The sequence below is a fragment of the Schistocerca serialis genome, chromosome 10 (assembly GCF_023864345.2).
Source record: "Schistocerca serialis cubense isolate TAMUIC-IGC-003099 chromosome 10, iqSchSeri2.2, whole genome shotgun sequence".
Classification (NCBI taxonomy): domain Eukaryota; kingdom Metazoa; phylum Arthropoda; class Insecta; order Orthoptera; family Acrididae; genus Schistocerca; species Schistocerca serialis.
Window position 1 is genome coordinate 59,694,980 of NC_064647.1, and position 14,264 is coordinate 59,709,243.

At 46.1% G+C, this 14,264-nt stretch overlaps 1 pseudogene; it reads right to left on the reverse strand.

Annotated features, from left to right (window-relative positions):
- Nucleotides 1-6,643: 6,643 nt before the first annotated feature.
- Nucleotides 6,644-6,760, reverse strand: LOC126425332 (5S ribosomal RNA; annotated as a pseudogene).
- Between the last annotated feature and the right edge of the window lie 7,504 nt (nt 6,761-14,264).

The following is a 14,264-nucleotide window of genomic DNA, read 5'->3' on the forward strand; positions in this document are numbered from 1 at the left end:
TTTTTACATTATGGAGTAGGTTCACTCAGACGTGATCAAATTGTATCTGTGGATCTCGCTTCATACAGGTTCAACAACTCCATAGCAACGAGCCAACAACGTACGAGATGACAATGTTTCCTCGCAATTGTTGCTGTGTACGATGCGGATGAGATAAGATTTAACAACTACTGCATATCCGGGCAATGAATCATTCAGTCTTAAATCAGAAGAAGCATCCACGTACGAGTTCGCATTTCTGTCTCCCTTTCACCAACGGTGACCTACGTCAGCGCGCATCGCGTCTCAGCTCCACTGCGAGAGCTGTGGCAGCGGCAGCTCTACGGCGTCGACATCATCGGCACGCGGTTGGAGTGCGGGGACGCCATACACACCCTGCACATCAAGCCAAAACTTGCGGTTCCAATGTCCCCCAAAGGGGTGATACTATGATCAGTGGGGTTGTTACTCAACGATATTCTTGGAGAAGGTTTGAAGTGTCAGGGAGATATCAGCAGTATCAAAGATTGCCAGGAAGCTCTTCCAGTTGCTTATGAAATGCAACTGTCGTTTTCAACAATGAAATCAATGGGAATCAACACCCCAGTGGCAGGGGTGATTTCATTAACGCCCTTTATGCTAGTCCAAGAGACCTTTTTGTGTCGATTCTGATCTGAAGTGTGTCTCAAATGTTTTCCTCGGTCACTCATAAGAAAATCGCGCGATTCCAATGCTAGCCGTCGCGGAGGCGTCAAAAAGAGGGGTGGGATATGGGTAGGAGAGGTACCGTGACACGTCCACGGTGGGGTTGTGTACAATTGTGGCGAAAACTGGTACCAAACCGACATCGTTAACCCACCTTACACCAACTTCCGATCTCTGGTCTTTTTTTCCACTCGTGTCGACACCTTGCAGTTTAAAGCGTCGTCGCCCCCACGATGTCGTCGCAGGACGCCACACTTTTCTGCGAGTACAAAGGAAGGTTGTAGCCATCTTTGAGCCACCAACTGAGGTCGCACTGTAGTTAGCACATTAACTCGCATTCGGTAGGACGACGGTTCAAAACTTCGTTCGGCCATCCGGATTTAGGTTTTCCGTGATTTGCCTAAATCGCTTCAGGCAAATGCTAGGATGGTTCCTCTGAAAGGGCATGGCCGGCTTCCTCCCCCATCCTTCAGTAATCCGATGGGACCGATGACCTCGCATTTTGGTCCCCTCCCCCCATGTTACCCAACCAACCATCTTCGAGCCATCTGCGTCACAATGGGAGACAGTTATGAGTTTTCAAAAAAAGTAATCCTTTAATTCTGTTGTGCGGAATATACACACATCAAAAAAAGGTTTTGATCACGCCAGGCCCCAGAACTCCTGAAGATAGACGTTAACTGTGGATGTCGTATAACAGACACAGTCCCTCTCAATGTTCAGAGATGTCACTAAATTCGCCCAAAGATGTGAACAATCACGCATGAGCAGCGCCTATTAGACGGAGTGAGGAGTGGAGGGGGGGGGGGGGGGGGGGATGGCTCCGACAGCTGATCAGTTCCAGTCATTCCACCAGGATACCAGGAAGGGGGTACAAGGATCACGTTCTCTGTTAGTAGAACCATGCCTAGACGGTCAAAACCGCGGTTCGATCACGTCCGCATTGTTACTTTGTGCCAGGAAGGGCTTTCAACAAGGAAAGTGTCCAGATATCTGGGAGTGAACTAAAGCGATATTGTTCGGACATGGAGGAGATACAGAGAGACAGGAACTGTCGATGACATGCTCGCTCAGGCCGCCCAAAGGCTACTACTGCAGTGGATGACCGCTACCTACGGATTATGGGTCGGAGGAACCCAGACAGCAACGTCACCATGTTGAAAAATAGTTTTAGTGCAGCCACAGGACGTCGTGTTATGACTCAAACTGTGAAAAATAGGTTGCATCATGCGCAACTTCACTCCCGACGTCCATGGCGAGGTCCATCTTTGCAACCACGACAGCATGCAGCGCGGTATAGATGGGCCCAACAACATGCCATATGGATGGCTCAGGACTGGCAGTATCGCATATGCCTTCAACCAGACAATCGTCGGAGACGTATTTGGAGGCAACTCGGTCAGGCTGAATGCCTTAGACACACTGTCCAGCGAGTGCAGCAGGGTGGAGGTTCGCTGCTGTTTTTGGGTGACTTATGTGGGGCCGATGTACGCCGCTGATGTTCATGGAAGGAGCTATAACGGCTGTACGATACGTGAATGCCATCCTCCGACCGATAGTGCAACCATATCGGAAGCATATTGGAGAGGCATTTGTCTTCATGGACGACAATGCGCGTCCCCATTGTGTACATCTTGTGAGTGACTTCCTTCAGGATAACGACATCGCTCGACTAGAGTGGCCAGCATGTTCTCCAGACGTGAACCCTACCGAACATACCTGGGATAGATTGAAAAGGGCTGTTTATGGACGACGTGATCCATCAACCACTCTGAGATATCTACGGAGAATCACCGTTGAGGACTGGGAGAATCTGGAGCAAGAATGCCTTGATAAATTTGTGGATAGTATGTCACAACGAATACAGCATGCATCAATGCAAGAGGACGTGCTGCTGGGTACTAGAAGTACCGGTTTGTACAGCAAGCTAGACCACCACCTCTGAATGTCTCGCTGTATGGTCGTACTGCATGCAATGTGTGGTTTTCATGAGCAATAAAAAGGACGGAAATGTTTTTGTTGGTCTCTATTCCAATTTTCTGTACAGATTCGGGAACTGTAGGAACCGAGGCGATGCAAAACTTTTTTTGATGTGTGTAGAAAAACAGGAGAAACATCGGATAGCCATAATAAGTTATGAACAGAATACAGAAGTAATGAACAATCCTACCTTTGGAAATCAAGTCGCGGCACAGTCACTGAAAAGTCTTCAAATGCTGGATGCCCAAGAAGGCAAGGACGTCACGGAAATGGAAAAGGACACTACAGAATTACAAATGCAATTTAACCAAAAAGATGATATAATGACGCTATTTTTGGATAATCAAGTTTCAGTCTCGAACAGCGAAGATGGACTACAGTAAGTTGGTTATGGACTATACAGCCGGACATGCAAGGTGAATAAGAACTCCGCCGTCAAACTTTGTGAGCTAGTGATATGCACCAAAATAAGAAAATATGTGCAGTAAACGTGGGCTCTAAGGTGCAAACCTTAGGACCTATGAGTACTTGTCCGTCTTAGCTACAGCGAAACCATTCGCTTCAACTGAAGAATTGGTGATAGCTTTTAAGGTACACACTGGAGCCCATGTCAACTGGACATTTTTTTCTTGATTTGGTGCATACTAACTCCTCTGAAAGGTTGTCGGTGCAGGGCTGTTTCACCTTGTATATGACGATATCAATACAAAAATAAAAATCCATTTCTCTTGTAGAAATCTCCATAAGGTCAAAGGTAGTAACACAAACAAGTTCATATGGCATATTTAAATTTCTAGGGACCATGCTAACATACAGAGGAGACCTCCAACAGAAAGACAAAACTGATAATTTCAAGTACTTTAAGAGTACCGATAGAAGATCTCTCCAAAATAAAGTAAAAAACAGAAACCTACTTTAAGTTCTATAAAGTTAAGTCGGTACCAACATTGCTGTACGGGAATGAATCTTGGGGAATAAAAAAAAGATAAAATAAGATTACAAGTCAATGAAAAGAAATTCTACGGGGACATAGCAGGATGTAGAAAATTAAGATTAAAATACACTCCTGGAAATGGAAAAAAGAACACATTGACACCGGTGTGTCAGACCCACCATACTTGCTCCGGACACTGCGAGAGGGCTGTACAAGCAATGATCACACGCACGGCACAGCGGACACACCAGGAACCGCGGTGTTGGCCGTCGAATGGCGCTAGCTGCGCAGCATTTGTGCACCGCCGCCGTCAGTGTCAGCCAGTTTGCCGTGGCATACGTAGCTCCATCGCAGTCTTTAACACTGGTAGCATGCCGCGACAGCGTGGACGTGAACCGTATGTGCAGTTGACGGACTTTGAGCGAGGGCGTATAGTGGGCATGCGGGAGGCCGGGTGAACCTACCGCCGAATTGCTCAACACGTGGGGCGTGAGGTCTCCACAGTACATCGATGTTGTCGCCAGTGGTCGGCGGAAGGTGCACGTGCCCGTCGACCTGGGACCGGACCGCAGCGACGCACGGATGCACGCCAAGACCGTAGGATCCTACGCAGTGCCGTAGGGGACCGTATCGCCACTTCCCAGCAAATTAGGGACACTGTTGCTCCTGGGGTATCGGCGAGGACCATTCGCAACCGTCTCCATGAAGCTGGGCTACGGTCCCGCACACCGTTAGGCCGTCTTCCGCTCACGCCCCAACATCGTGCAGCCCGCCTCCAGTGGTGTCGCGAAAGGCGTGAATGGAGGGACGAATGGAGACGTGTCGTCTTCAGCGATGAGAGTCGCTTCTGCGTTGGTGCCAATGATGGTCGTATGCGTGTTTGGCGCCGTGCAGGTGAGCGCCACAATCAGGACTGCTTACGACCGAGGCACACAGGGCCAACACCCGGCATCATGGTGTGGGGAGCGATCTCCTACACTGGCCGTACACCACTGGTGATCGTCGAGGGGACACTGAATAGTGCACGGTACATCCAAACCGTCATCGAACCCATCGTTCTACCATTCCTAGACCGGCAAGGGAACTTGCTGTTCCAACAGGACAATGCACGTCCGCATGTATCCCGTGCCACCCAACGTGCTCTAGAAGGTGTAAGTCAACTACCCTGGCCAGCAAGATCTCCGGATCTGTCCCCCATTGAGCATGTTTGGGACTGGATGAAGCGTCGTCTCACGCGGTCTGCACGTCCAGCACGAACGCTGGTCCAACTGAGGCGCCAGGTGGAAATGGCATGGCAAGCCGTTCCACAGGACTACATCCAGCATCTCTAAGATCGTCTCCATGGGAGAATAACAGCCTGCATTGCTGCGAAAGGTGGATATACACTGTGCTAGTGCCGACATTGTGCATGCTCTGTTGCCTGTGTCTATGTGCCTGTGGTTCTGTCAGTGTGATCATGTGATGTATCTGACCCCAGGAATGTGTCAATAAAGTTTCCCCTTCCTGGGACAATGAATTCACGGTGTTCTTATTTCAATTTCCAGGAGTGTATAAACACGGATATTAGGAAGGAATTTAAAAACTTTAACATAAAGAAACATTTTGAAGAAAACAGGCGAAAATGGATAAGCCGTATGTTGCGAATGGAGGAGTTCACATTACCACTATATTTCTGTCAATATATTCCGCAAGTTTAAGATGCGTATGAAGATCAGCAAAAAGATGGCACGACGAAATGCAACTGCATCATGCCGAGGAAGGTCTAACGCATGACAGATAAGAGGATGATGAAGAAGAAGAAGAAGAAGTGGAAGAAGAGGAAGAAAAGGAAGGAAGAGAGAAATGTTAGGGTTTAACGTTCCGTCGACAACGGGGTCATTGGAGACGGAGAAGAAGAGGAACTGGAATTCTCTGGAGTCGTCGTAGCTGGAATCTGGTCGTCATTACTGAGGCCTAGCCCGAGGGGAACAGGCCAAACAGAAAGGCCTGCCGCGTCGTTCCGCATAACACGGGAGCTAATAATTAAGCAGAGGACCGGAGAGTGGCTGAATGAGTGAACTTCCAACAAGCCGCCTGACGCTTAATTATCTCGCTGCACGCAGCTCACAAGTCTCTGTCTTAAGTAAGCGGGAAATATTAACTATAAATGAGGTAGCAGTGTTTACACAATGAAAATTAAAGCATCGACGCGCTGCACCAACCTAGAGCTAAACAGGCATTTAAGAGCAATTGCTGGAACTTTGAATCAAATTGTAACAGATACTCACCTCCTATTTTTACTTTAAAGTCAGTTATGTTATAGAGCTTTACCAAAGGACACGATGAAGCTGGTTTAAGCAGCAAGCATCCGTGAGACTCAAATATGATGTAGAGACAAATGTGTGATGGTGAATGAGAAGACAATTCTGTAGATCTTCCTTTAGAGGCATAACAACAAAAGCCAGAAGTAATAGAGCGTGTAACGGTTATAAGTGCAGACATTTTTATTGGCGGCGGAGGGCGGTGTACTGCATAACATCGCATCAGCATTAACATCATTTACAGTCTAATAATTATAGCTGTTATAAGTTGTATACTTTAAGGTTGGTTCGTAGCTCCAAGAACGTGTGACAAGTGCAAACCATTAATGTTTATTTTACCCTGGCCAGCAGGTCCGGTGTTGAAGTATGCGCAGGTCTAGGCAAGACACGTGGTGTATACTATCGTATGCAGTCCACTTAGTGGTACAGATATGTCCTTGCAGAAAACGTCAGGCAGTAAAGTTTGTTATGTGTTTGTGGGAAGACTGACACCGAGAAACAACAACGAACACACTGAAGTGTGTACATACTAAGAAAGGTAAAGCACTCCGTCTTCAGGCCACAAGTGGCCCGTCGGAACCATCCGACCGCCGTGTCATCCTCAGCTAAGGATGTGGATAGGAGGGGCGTGTGGTCAGCACACCGCTCTCCCGGTCGTTACGATGGTTTTCTGTGACCGGAGCCGCTACTAGTCGGTCGAGTAGCTCCTCAATTGGCATCACGAGGCTGAGTGCACCCCGAAAAATGGCAACAGCGCATGCGCCCCGGATGGTCACCCATCCAAGTGCCGGACAAGCCCGACAGCGCTTAACTTCGGTGATCTGACGGGAACCGGTGAACACACTGCGGCAAGGCCGTTGCCTAAGAAAAGTACCACATATTAAAAAAAAAAAAAGCTGAGCGGGGAGGCGCAGTGGTCAGAACACTGGACTCGCATTTGGGACGACGACGGTTCAAACCTATGTCCAGCCATCCTGATTTAGGATTTCCACGATTTCCCTACATCACTTCAGGCAATTTTTCGGACGGCTCCGATGGGACCGATGACATCGTTGTTTCATATCTTCAAAAATGCTTCTGTACTACTGTAACTTTTAAACAGTACTGTATGCTTACTGTGCATATGTGCAAATCCTGCTACACTGTGATGTGACGTTTGGAGGAAATAGCAGTGATGCTAAACAGTCATTTAAAGACCAAATACGAATATGAAATCATGAAGTGAGTGTTCATTGCTAAACAACCAAGACCAGAATGATGAAACTAGAACTTGGAATGAGTTTGATGGAGAAGTGCTTAGATGGGTCTTACAACACAATGGTCCTATAGTATAGCCTTCTGAAATAAACTATACGAAAACATGAAATGCATTTTGCAAAGAGTTTAAACTCATGATAATATCTAAAACTCTCTACATTCCTAGATAAGGATTGCGGGAGAATTATAATTTAAGATACGCGATGCTTCTGTACACAGTTAAGAAACAAACTTGGTTCCATGTGATACTGTGTACATTCTGTACATCGTCAACGTCGTTATGAGCATATTGCCGACATAATTGTACAAAACGATCAAGGAATGAAGAACATATTATATTGTCATTATTATTATGTACTTATAAAACTTCTGTATTTAGTCAGCAATATAGTTTTCCGCCAATTTTTGTGCTCTAACGACTGTTCTTTACGAGTTAAGGGGCATGAAAGAGAAGCCGTGGTTGGGAAAGGAATGAGACAGGGTTGTAGCCTATCCCCGCTGTTATTCAATCTGTATATTGAGCAAGCAGTAAAGGAAACAAAAGAAATATTTGAAGTGGGAATTAAAACCAATGAAAAAGAAATAAAAACTTTGAGGTTCGCCGATGACATTGTAATTCTGTCAGAGACACCAAAGTACCTGGAAGAGCAGTTGAACGAAATGGACAGTGTCTTGAAAGAAGGATATAAGATGAACATCAACAAAACCAAAACTAGGATAATGGAATGTAGTCGAACTAAATCAGGTAATGCTGTAGGAATTAGGACTAGGAAATGAGACACTGAAAGTAGTAGATGAGTTTTTCCACATGGGAAGCAAAATAACTGATGATGGTCGAAGTAGAGAGGATATAAAATGTAGACTGGCAATGGCAAGGAAAGCATTTCTGAAGAAGAGAAATTTGTTAACATGGAGTGACAGTATTTGTATGGAGTGTATCTCTGTATGGAAGTGAAACATGGACGATATATAGTATAGACAACAAGAGAGTAGAAGCCTTCGAAATGTGGTGCTACAGAAGAATGCTGAAGATTAGATGGGTAGATCACATAACTAATGAGGAGGTATTGAATAGGATTGGGGAGAAGAGGAGTTTATGGCACAACCTGAAGAAAAGAAGGGATCGGTTCGTAGGACATGTTCTGAGGCATCAAGGCATCACCAGCTTAGTAATGGAGGGCAGCGTGGAGGGTAAAAATAGTAGAGGGAGACCAAGAGATGAATACACTAAGCAGATTCAGAAGGATGTAGGTTGCTGTAGGTAGTGGGAGATGAAGAAGCTTGCACAGGATAGAGTATCATGGAGAGTTGCATCAAACCAGTCTCTTGACTGAAGACAACAACAACGGCTGTTGTTACGAAAAGTACAATATATTGATTGCTGCAGTAATTTCTTTATATTCACAATCCTAGTTAGAATATGTACCAGTTCTAAGCAGTCAGCTCTATGAAGTTAGTATAATATTCTAGTTTTTGAGCGATACACATATCATCTATCTACGTACGTTTCTAGAAGATATCCTTACGAGTTACTATTTCGGGATCAACATCACAATGCAAGAGTGGGTTCCGCTGTGTTGTGTATGAGCTGTGGCAGCTAATAATTGATTTCTGTCATCAGTGAGGCTTATAAAATGCCTGCAGAAGTCACAGCCGATCTTCAGTCTTTGAAGTACATGCAGGACGCCACAGCAAAAAATATTGCGATTGCAGAAGTTTGCTCCAAAACAGGCAGACGCAAGCACTTATCAAGAAATGTAATTAGCCACTAACAGACGTCACGAAAGCAACACTGTAAACAAAAATTTCCGGAAACGGTTGACACTTATATGGATCCAGGGACACGTTAACATTAAACGCCATAAAATAGTCGCTGACGCAGTGAAGAAACAACTAAAATACTACCCCAAGCAGACCTAAAGACTACTTCATACAGCGTAAGGCAGATAAGGCAGGAGACACACACACACAGGTTGTAACGGGTGTAAGTGCGCTACCTTAACATGTACACACTGTTCCTTGTGGCGAAGTCTCCTCACAAACACATCACAAACTTTCAGCACGGTCGTAGCTACACCACTAAGTGGACTACACCTGCTTGTATAGACTACCCATTTTGCGTCCACACTTCAATACCTGACCTGTTGCCCAGAGAAGATGCCAAGATATGAGACTGCAGGCTTTCTCGGCGAATCTCTTCGCCTGAAGATGGCAAGTAAGAAACTTGCTGAAACGTTGCTGGAGAACAACACATTGACTCGGCTGTCAACCTGAGAAGATTTCATCATCAAGATTCCAAGATGCTACTCCAGGCGGGTGTAAACATGAATGTGCGCAACGGAAAATAATAAACGCTAAAACGATGAATTGGCCCTGTCTGACTACCCCCTGAAGCAGATCTTAGAATCTCTTAACGCTCTTTTTAACAAATAAATAACAATCTAAACATAAATGAATGATGAAGTCAACTAATACTACTAAATGATAAACGTTTTTGTTCAATATATATTTATTACAGATTAAAATCAACCCTTTAAGTACAACTATCTATATTTCCTAACTAAAATTATTAATCAATTGTCCAAATCTGCCCCTTATTATGACTGCACAGTCTAATATCAATAACAGGAAATGACTGACATCATCTACGTACCAAACACTAGAAGACACTACGTTCAGAGATGCTCTACGGTGGTGTGGAACCTCAGTGTAAATAAACTAACGTGATCACAGCTGTTTAACTTTATAGCCCTAATAAGCTGAAGCAATCTGCGATATCACCGCATGTTCTGCGTCCGGTGCGCCGAAGTGATGGTTCTCATACTCTTCTGCGACGATGGAAGAACTCCAGCCACAAAATAAACTCTTTCAAAGAGTAGGACGGCTGAATGCTGTCCTCTGACTACCATAGTACTGTCTTCTCCTCTCTGTGTTCTACAGATGAGAAACGCGAATTCCCAGCCACAAGGACGGAGTTCAGATAACGTCTCAACTTAAGTATAGGCAGAAGAAGTGCTCTCAATCACTGAACGCTGCGTATTCAACGACGACCTCCAACCCGGGGGCGAAGTCCAGAATCGTATAGATTCGCTACAGTACAGTGCCTAACTGTTCTAACTCTACTGAGAGCAAAGACAGCAAGTCCGTCTCTACCAACAAAGGCTGATGTCGGGCGACCGTCACACACGGGCGCTCACAACGGAAGACCTCGTCTCTCCACCGTTGGCTTCCCAGCAAGGATCGGCTCCCCACCATCGTCACGAATCACATTCCCGAAACCACGGAATATTCTCCCTCTCTACAGATTCTTCCGAACGCTGGCCAACCATACTTTAGTCTTTTGTCTTCCAGCACGGAAAGTTTGCGAGGAAAAACCTATACTCGTACAATAGTACGCACCTGAGTAAATATCAACGGAAATAACCCACCCTCCGTGGTTTCCAAGGTGCCGCTTCTTCGTTCCTATCACTTGCGTCCAAGATTTGCAGAGTTTCCGGTTCTCCTTCCCATCCTGCTACAATAGCGGCCGGCCGTCACCCTATTGTGCTAAAGAGCCCAGGTTCCACGACGTCCGCCAAGCTACTTCCTGTGTTTAAGCAGGACCAACACCTGTGCGGGCCTTCCACCCAGAGCTTGAGTTCTGCGTGACGTTTCATCGCCACTGGCGTTCCAGCCTCTACTAGTACAGGCGCCGTTCTGTTAATAAAGACACTCCGCCACCTTTCATGCAATAAGCGTTAACAATTATTCACAAGGCGTACGTGACAATATCAGTCTCCTTTAAATATTCGTATATACGATGTACAACCTATCAAATGATACCTAATTGTGGTTGTAGTTCACGGCAAAGTATGTGGATGAGTGCTTGTAAGGTGCGAAACTATAGCCACCTTACAAGATGAGTATTAAAGGCTTTATGCCTTATGCCACCTTTCTGGAAGGGCCTGAGCCAAGCAGATGGAAGTTGGGAGACGTGAGATGCGGACTGCACGATGGGTGAGGAACAAAAGTCAGACGAAGTTTTATGAGTTCCTCTCCGTTGGGTAGACTTGTGTGAGGCCTTACGTTATTATGCAGAAGGAGAGTTGGTCTGCATGTTTGTAGTGAAGAATCACCCTGAAGTCGGTTCTTCAATTTCATGAGGGCAGCACAATGCATTGCAGAGTTGATCGTTGCACTGTGAGCGAGAACATGAAAGAGAATAACCCTGTGAGAGTTTCAGAAAACCGTCGCCATCATTTTACCGCCCAAGCCTGCGGCTTTGCACTTTTTTTTTCACAGGAGAGGCAGTGTGGCGCAACTGCACGGACTGGGGTTTTGTTTCCAGTTCAAACTGATAAACCAATGTTTCAGCGCCTGTGATGTTGTTGGCCAAAAAATTGTTACGGTCAGCCTTGTAACGGGCAAGCATTCCGCACCCCACAGATGGCCCTTCGTTGCTCTTTATTGTCTTCAGTTAGGCAGCGAATAACGCAACTGGCACCCACTGTATGAAAATCATTGACTGTGCTGTGAGCAGTCTGTGGCTGGTTGGACTTATTGTTGGAATATACGTAATTGTAGTGTTGGGCAGTTGGCTGTTAACAGCACGTAGCGTTGTGCAGTTGGAGGTGCGCCGCCAGCAGTGGTGGATGTGGCGAGAGAGATGCCAGAGTTTTGAGAGGTTGCTATAAGCAGACGACCTGGACGTGTGTCCGCCAGAAAAAGGAAATTTGTAAAGATATATATATATATAATGACTTTTGAACATTATTAAGGTAAATACATTGTTTGTTCTCTATCAAAATCTTTCATTTGCTAACTATGCCTATCAGTAGTTAGTGCCTTGAGTAGTTAGAATCTTTTATTTAGCTGGCAGTATTGACGCTCGCTGTATTGCACTAGTTCGAGTAACGAAGATTTTTGTGATGCGAGTGATTCATGAAATGTATAGGTTATTGTTAGTCAGGGCCATTCTTTTGTAGGGATTATTGAAAGTCAGATTGCGTTGCGCAAAAAAAATATTGTGTGTCACTTTAGAGATGATCAGAATAAGTAAAGAGAGAAATATCTGAGTATCTTCAGTTTTGCTCAGCTGTTTGAAAAACAACTAACATAGAATCTTATCAGCACAGTCATTCATAATTTTTTGTAAGGGGACGTTTCATAACAAGTTTGAGTACCCCAGCGAGGGCTGCGGCGCTACCAACAGATACGTCTAGCCGAGCAGCGAGGTGTTTGTTTGCGATCAGTCGATCACCTGGTGTTCGCACGTTCCAACATTGTAAGAGTCAGAGTTGTGTGTGGCTGGCCGGCACGCGGCACAGGACAGGTCTGCGCAACCTTGTTGCAGTGGTGACAGACGCCTCGCACAACGACTCAGCCTGCTTTTGTTCAGTGCCAAGTCTCCGTAGACATTCTGCAAGCGCCTATGAATATCTGGTTTTCCGACAAAAGAAACTCAGTGAGAGCTCTGTACTTGGAACGCATTGCAGACGTCATTTCGAAGACTATGTATACCGCTGCCACATATTGGAATTTCACGAGAGCACTTCGTGTTAGTCTGTAAATGACGTAAATAGTGGTGTAATGTTGTTCAGTCCTCAGTCCCCGATGGAAATACCTGCACTTTTATCCGCTACATAGTGTACATACAGTCTCTCTTTCCAAGCATTTATCCCGACTTGCGGGGTCTGCTGTGTTATCGACGGATGTGGCGAGGTTAGTGTGAGGAGTGGCCGGATGCCCTTCCTGTCACCACCCACGAACGACGATGAGGATGATGAGGATGAAGGGATGAGGACAACACAAACACTGAGTCAACTCGAGGCAGGTGAAAATGCCTGACCCCACCGGGAATCGAACCGTTGGCCCCGTTCTCGGGTCTCACCACCCGAACCACACGCCACTGTTAAGCACTGATGAAGGTCTGGGTCCCTTACTTCGATTGCACATAATTCATTAAGGTCAATCCAACACATTTATTTCAAATAACATACATGAAGTTACATTTGAATCTGTCTGACATTGAACAGGAATTTAAAAAAAAAAATTTCAATATCAGCTGATTTAGTGCTTGAAGCGCGAGTTAAGCCAATAACCAGATAACTAAACAATTCACCGTAATTCAAAAGAGAGAGAAAAACAAAATTGAATCAATACACCCCACTGACAAATATCCAAAAAACCTTACAATACTACTCAAAAGAATACACTGAAGTGGGGAGCAGTCATTCACCCGACAGAACACTTCGAAATGAGTTCCACAACACAGCTGCGTGCCCCAGAAAACAGCAAGACATTAAATACACTTCATTTGACAAATACTCTTTAACATTACGCCACTCCTGTTTGGACTACAGTGTCCCAAAGAAACAGGCGCTTATTTTGAAATAACAATTTTCTTATATGTTTAAATTATAGCATTAAGGAGTTCCAAAAGATGTCCAATCGAACCCCCCCGCCCCCCTTTCAGTTGAGGCACAAATCTTTCCCCTTCTAGGCGGAGGCTGAGCCAGAAACACAGAACGCCACCAAAACCCAGTTTTGCTGTGAAATCTTACAGGACACCCGGAAGCAGTAACAGACAAGGGGTCGGCACCCACAAGTAACACAGGCTAAGAGTCAGGCTGGGAGCACATCCTACGAGAACTTGTTGACACTATACTCACCACAAACTGTAGACATTCCGGCCGAACATCCGCTTGCGGTGGCCGCCAGAAGGACGAAGCAACAGACAGGCCCACGCCGTGCTTCTCACACAGACACCTCAACACCAACTCCGGACTCCCCTCTCACTGCCAGGCTCGGCACAGTTTATACGAAACCAGTGACCACCGCAGGAGTTTCACGATTAGCAAACAGCCCCGGCGTAACAGACATCACACGTGTGGTTACGCCCGAGCCACGACTCCGCCAGTCTCACCGGCCGCCCCAAACCGACCGCCTCTCGCCGTCCCGCGCGCTCCAGCCGAAAACCCAAAGATGCTCATGCCCGGGGACGCGCCAAAGATAACAACCCGATCGATGATGATCGACTAGCGATCTGGCTCAACAAACACCCAGTCATCTCTAGACAGGTGAAAATCCCTGCCCCAGCCGGGAATCGAACCGGGGGCCCCGTGCTCGGG